The following is a 6,939-nucleotide window of genomic DNA, read 5'->3' as shown; positions in this document are numbered from 1 at the left end:
CAAGTATCCGCGACAGTGATACACAGGACAAAACCTGAGACGCCTAGAACTTGTGTGCCTATTCGGCACATGACTCTATCTATCCTCACTTTATGTCATGTCGAAGTATGCCAATTTCGACGACTCTATTGATCATGGTTTGACGTAGTGCAACCATGTGTACATCCCGAGTGCTGTGTAAAAAGAACTTTCTCCGTAGCCATGTCGGCAAATAAAGGTTCTTCCGAACCTAATCATAATACGAATAATCAAACCTAATGCGATCCGTCAGTCGTCCCTCTTACCTTAAACTTTCCGAAGTACCCGGAGAAGGGTACCGTGCGCTGTTGACCGACCCCTCTTAGTCAGATGGAAACCGAAGAGAAAGACACTATAGGTACTCCAGAAGACAATAACCACCTGGAGCATACTTCGTAGATCCCCCAGAAAGACCCTTCGCACCTCACACACTAGGTTTGTGAACCCAAAGAATAGAACTCATAGGAATGACCACTATATCCAGGTATAGGCGTAAAGGTGGTATATAATTGAGATCAAAAAGATTTAAGATGTGTGTTTCCTCCCTACTCCCTGTTCCTCATTGGGTTGTGGGTCTAGGGTGGAGTCGCACAACTGAACATCCTGCCGACCTCAATTATATACGGCTTGCATACACCAAGCATAAGTGGTTAAGCCGAGTATGAGCTCTACCACGAACCTCATAGTAAAGCCCTTCATCCTATTCCATTAAATAGGAGCTGGAGTCAAGAGAACCACTGCGGGTTGAGCTACTATAATGACCACAGATCCAAAATTTGCTGTCATATCGGTTAAGCCCACATAGTAGCTAACACCCTCAGTTAGTAAAGAGATTAAAGTTCCGAGTGATGGGAATCTATACTCACTAGATTTGACCTAGACCGGGAAACACTCAGGAACTTCGGAAAAGTAGTTGCAGAAGATGTTCGCACTACTCAGGCACTTCGTCCACCTTGTTACAGACAAGTAGTGCCTATAAACCTCCACCCTCTCGCATGGAGGAAATCGTCGTCGCCCTGTGGACGATAGACTTCATTCTCCGAAGCGAACACTAGAATACCGAGAACCACAGTATAACCTCCGCAGCTAAGAATACCTGATCAAAGTGCGAAAGTAGTTGCGTTAAGCCTCATGACCCAGATCCCGAAGAGATTATATACTTGACACCAACCTTGGTGTTAGTCTAAGGGTTATACAGGAGCATGCACTTTCCGCACTAGAATAAACCAAAGTCTTAGAGATTCATTAGACTATTAGGTGTCCCACGAATACTATCTCATGCAGAAATAGTAGAACCACCTCCCAAGATAGCCCAACACTCGTTTGGTGAAACCCTATCTCCTTGACCCTGAGGGTTTCCGTTAGGGATATCTCAAGATTCATTAGTGCAGGTTCATTTTGCACAAGATTGAGATAGCCACTCTACAATGAAAAGATACTGTAGACACACAACCCATCCGATGATCTAGAAAGCCTCTAAAAGCCAATCGATAGGAAACGCGAAACCAAAGATAACCCGAGCTTCCTGAGAACCAACCTGAAGGACTACACTACCAGTATGAGAGAACTTTAGGAACTTCAGAATGGCGATCACACTAGTGATGATCTTTCCATAGATGTACACTATGTTCTAAGTACTGAAAAGCTCTACCCTTCCGAGAGCTTAGGACCATCTGAGAATCCTCATGGAGATTTGGTCCAACCCTCGTCAGACCACTACTACTTTCGTATATTCCACAAGCTTCACACCAGATCGATCCACTTCTTAGACTGATATGTGTTTACCCGACAACACTCTTCATATCGCACTCATCTTGATAGAAACCATTGAGAACCCTAACCACGTAAATACACCAGTCGGAACCCACTAACTACACGAGATGGAATCCGCATCCCGTAGGTGAAGGTTTGTTGGAATGACAAACACAGACCAGAGTTCGCTTGGGAATGCGAGGACAAACCAAATAGGAAGTACCCTCCTGCCTCTATCATTCATACCTACTTCCTTGCCTAGACCTGAATTTCGGGACGAAATTCCCTCTAACGGGGGGATGATGTGACAACCCAAAGTTATTCCGTTACATTACCCCGTTTCCGTTAACGGAATATTCCACGTTATAAAAGTTCCGCTAATTTGAGGTCGTAAAATAAATAAATGTTTATTTATTTATATTCTATGTCGTTATTCGTCGTAATAAAATAAAGTAAAAGCATGTAAATTACATTTCCATATTAATTTGGAAAAAAGTTAAATTTTATTGCGACCACTAAATCGGGTGTGACCAAAAGCCCCGTTTAACGGCAATATTGGGTACATTTCCACTGAGCTCCAACTCCAACCCATATATAAGGGGGAATGGACTTCATTCCACCCCTTTTCACCCTCTCTCTATACTCTCTCTCATAAAGCCCGATTTCATCTCAAATCCGCAACCAAACGCCTCCAAATCGTAAGTCCCCTTACCCTAGCTTGTTCTAAACATTATAGATTGTAGTTATACCCCAAAAATCGAACTTAGAAGCTAATAAAGAGGAGTTTACGGCCTAAGATCCTCCTTAGGCCGTAAACCCCTTAAATGAGGCCAAAATGACCCAAACTTGTCCCCTTGAGCTTAGGAACCAATTGAGGTTTTAGCCTAGGAGTGTTTGAAACATAGAACAACAATTTTTGGGGCTTAAAAGAGTGTTTACGGCCCAAGCACATGCTTAGGCCGTAAACACCCTCTAAACTTGTAAAATCAAGTTCCAAACACTCCCAAACCACCCTTAGGCTTAATACATAAATTAGGGGCTTGCTATTTCGGGTTTAGAACATTTAAACACATAGATTTGAGGGGTGAAATGGAGTTTACGGCCCAAGCATATACTTAGGCCGTAAACACCTCCAAACCATGTCAAATGGTAGTCTTAATCCCCCCAAATGGCCTTATGCTTCATTATAAATCACTAGGATTGTAATAAGGGCTTAAAACTTCAATAAAACCAAGGTATAGGAGTTCACGGCCATGAACCCCCATAGGGGTGGTTCATGGGCCGTAAACTCCCATTTGGTCCCTTTAAAAGCCTTAAACCCATTCATACATTTTAGATTTGGACCTATCAAAATTCCATGATCAATATAAGGCCTTTAAACATCATAGAACACCCTCAACATGAGTTTACGGCCGTAAATTCATGGGGAGTTGTCCCAGGGCCGTAAAATCAGTGCATAGAGTTTACTCTTGAAGAGTAAACTCCATTCCTAAGCCATTCAAGCCCTTAAATGTTACCCGGGACACCCCAAACACTTAACCAAAGTGTTTTCCGCTCCTTAGAGTGCGTATACTTGTTTAATTAGTATTTGTAGGGTTTCAAAGCACTCCATGGATGATGGCAATGGGCCCCTTTGATGAATTCTAGGTTAAAAGCCCAAGACTTGTCTTTTCCCTATAAATAGTCATGTATTATTCACAATTAGGGTTAAGAGTGAGGCAAAATGTAGCCGCCACATTGTGAGGTTTCTTGTAGAGTTAGATTCTTATTTCTTAGTGTAATTCATTCCTCATATTTGAATAAATCGAGTGATCATTCGACATAATCTTCATATTTGTGTTTGTTCTTATTTTCCGCATCTTGTTCATCAAATCTCAATTAGGGTTTTAATCCCAACAAGTGGTATCAGAGCGGGTCTTTGAAGATCTGTTGATTTTTGAAGTATCGGTTCTTGATTTGATGATTTTCTGCACAAGATTTTGAAGATTATTGGTGTTTCGGCGGTTTGGAATCAAAATTCTTGTTCGATCTACTTTTTATGAAGATTTATGGTATATTCTACTGTTCATCGTGGTATTTTTTCTGTTCTTTGAATCTGATTTGCTTTGAGATCAAAATCTATTGATTCAATTGTTTTTCAATAAATTCACGCTTGAGTCCATTTCACGAGTTCCATTGTTATTCAATTTTGTTTGGATCTGATTATTACTCATTCAACCGATCCAACACCATTTATTTGTTCCTGAGCCCATTATTGCCAATTACTGTTCATCAATTCAGCCCGCATCTTGGTCTTTGAAATTGTGTGATCTGGATCATACGGTCAACTCATCTCCACAGGAAATCGTTGTACTATTCTTCAGTTCTTGAATCGTAATTTATGATCGATATTATTGTCAAAATCAATTCTTGATTTTATTGATTTTGGGTTTAATCTTGTCGATTCATTCTTTCATTGAATATCGATTTTGTATAGTGACTGTATTGATATGAGAAAGTCGATTTTGGCATTTGTCAATAATCGGTCTTGATTGTCAAAGTAAGAAAGTCAAAATCGACTTATGTAAACGAAGAACAGTGGGTTATTGATCGGAATTGATTTGAAGACAGGTTCACAATCGCTAAATGGGTTTTGCATTCGGGGCTTCATATAATCAAAAAAAAATGAATTCACAATCAGTAGAGTGATGTTTGGAATCGAAATTCAATTGGGAAGAAGATTGATAATTTGTAGTTGGTGTAATGGTGCTGCAAGCAGAATGTGTTTGTGTATTTGTTCGCAACTGATAGTTAAAGGCACATTCAGAAAAGTCAAAATTGACTGTGGTTCAGGTGAATAATGAGCGAACGCTAACCTGCGAACGTTTGCCTGTGATTGGATTTGTTGACATACATTCGCTTTGGGATGTGATCGTTCGATTCGGAAGCGAACCTGTGATTGGGTTTGTTTGTCAGCCCTTGGAACGAAAGTAATTGGAACGAAAGAGGGGAGGACCAAAAGCGAACTTGTGGTTCGGCTCGGCTAAGGTTTCGCTCCTTGTTCGCATCGTGATGTACCTGGAACAAACTTAAGTTCGGTTGGCTGCTCTTGGAACGAAAGCACTTGGAAGAAAGAAGGAAGGACCGAAAGCGAAAGGTGATTCGCCTGATGAAGCTTGGAACGGACCTGGAAGCGAATGTCTCAAATGGAAACGAATGGAACCGAACGCTCGGTTGGGTTCGCTTCGGGTGTATAATTGACGATCTTGGAACGAAGTTAGATTCAGTCGCTTGTGCTCGGAACGAAAGTAGATGAAACTAATTGGAGTCATATTTGTAGGTTCGTCCGTGACCATTCGTTTAAAATCACCATTCCAGTCGCATCCTTTTATCAGGTTTCAAATGATGAAGATAACTCAAAGTTTCACACTTGGTCCCTCCAACTTCAAGAAATTGACGATCTGGTCCCTATACTTTTCATGCTTTGGCTGTTTTGGACCAATTCCATATTTTGTTGCAAATAAAGGGGTTTATTGGTACATGATTACAATTTCAGCCCTTGAGTTTTTGGAAAGTGATAATTTCAGCCCATTTTCGAGAAAGTTTACAATTTTAAGGGCTGGTGAACAGTTTTGAATTCTTTAACGCACATATCTTTTTCGTGAACAGAAAAACAAAGATTCCATCAAGTCTTGGCGGTTCGGAAAGTCGTTTTTCGTAAAACGTCAAATTTTCTCGATTTTTTCGGATTTTATACTTCATTGTGTATATATTTTTGTCGCGGGGGAGCTTAGTAAATTTTTATCCATTCAAGATCATTATCATGACCATTTGAAGGCTTTATAATCATGTTTTTGATTATAAATCGGGGGAGAATTTGGTATGGCCATTCGAAATTCGATTTGTGATTTTTCAAAGTTGAAGATTTTTGATAAAGCTTATGGTAGAATTATGAAGGTTGCTTTTACAGCGGAAGTTCTTCATCGAGCTCTGCTAAAACTTTTACAGAGAAGTATCATTTACAGCGGAAGTTCTTTATCGAGCTCTGCTAAGGACTTGTTATATCTCCGACTTCTTGTATTTTGTCGATCAAGTGGCATTACGAATCATAAAGTTTGGGTTGTTACATGATATTTTTTGATGGCTTATATCATTAGCTTATTTGATGATCATTGTGACTTGGAGGGGGAGCTCTTCAAAGACAAGAAGTGATTCGGTTTTTTTGTTCTGAAATGGGTTTTTATGGTGGGTTTGGTTTTCATGAAGATTCTTTGGGATTACATTCGAAAATGAAGTTTAAAGACATTACTTCAGTGCCTGATTTATATATCTTAGAGCCCGTGTTTGAAGACTATTGAAGAATCAAGATTCATGGATTGCTTCATATATTCCTAATTGCAGATCTTTTTATTTGCTAGATGCTTGTTTTGGAAGTTAAAGCATTGTCATCCATTCCATACTTTGAGGGGGAGATTGTAGGGTTTCAAAGCACTCCATGGATGATGGCAATGGGCCCCTTTGATGAATTCTAGGTTAAAAGCCCAAGACTTGTCTTTTCCCTATAAATAGTCATGTATTATTCACAATTAGGGTTAAGAGTGAGGCAAAATGTAGCCGCCACGTTTTGAGGTTTCTTGTAGAGTTAGATTCTTATTTCTTAAGTGTAATTCATTCCTCATATTTGAATAAATCGAGTGATCATTCGACATAATCTTCATATTTGTGTTTGTTCTTATTTTCCGCATCTTGTTCATCAAATCTCAATTAGGGTTTTAATCCCAACAGTATTAAATGTACTAATTGTATGTGAACATATGTTAAATAGGTCACTAAGTGTGTCCAAGTCTTTACTTGACACCGAGCACCCAACTGGCACCTTCGTTGGATCCACTTACACAAGGTGAGTTCATACCCCTGAATGAACCTTTTAAATGCTTCTACATGTTTTATAGGGGGGAATACAAGTTAAACATGCCAGTTATCATATCAATCACATATGATTGATAACCCGCATGCACAAGGATTTACCACACTGTAAACTGTTTTACCGAGTAGGATACTATAAATTGTTTTTCTAAAATGTTTTTACTTGTTCAAAACTCTTACTTATACTGTTTATTCAAAGTTTAATTTCAAACTGGCTTATGAAGGTTTTCCAAAGAATTTCTAAAGGTTTTCAAACTTATTTTA

This window comes from Lactuca serriola, chromosome 8 (assembly GCF_051521515.1).
Source record: "Lactuca serriola cultivar US96UC23 chromosome 8, Lser_US96UC23_V15, whole genome shotgun sequence".
Taxonomy (NCBI): Eukaryota; Viridiplantae; Streptophyta; class Magnoliopsida; order Asterales; family Asteraceae; genus Lactuca; species Lactuca serriola.
Note: the sequence above shows the minus strand (reverse complement) of the source record.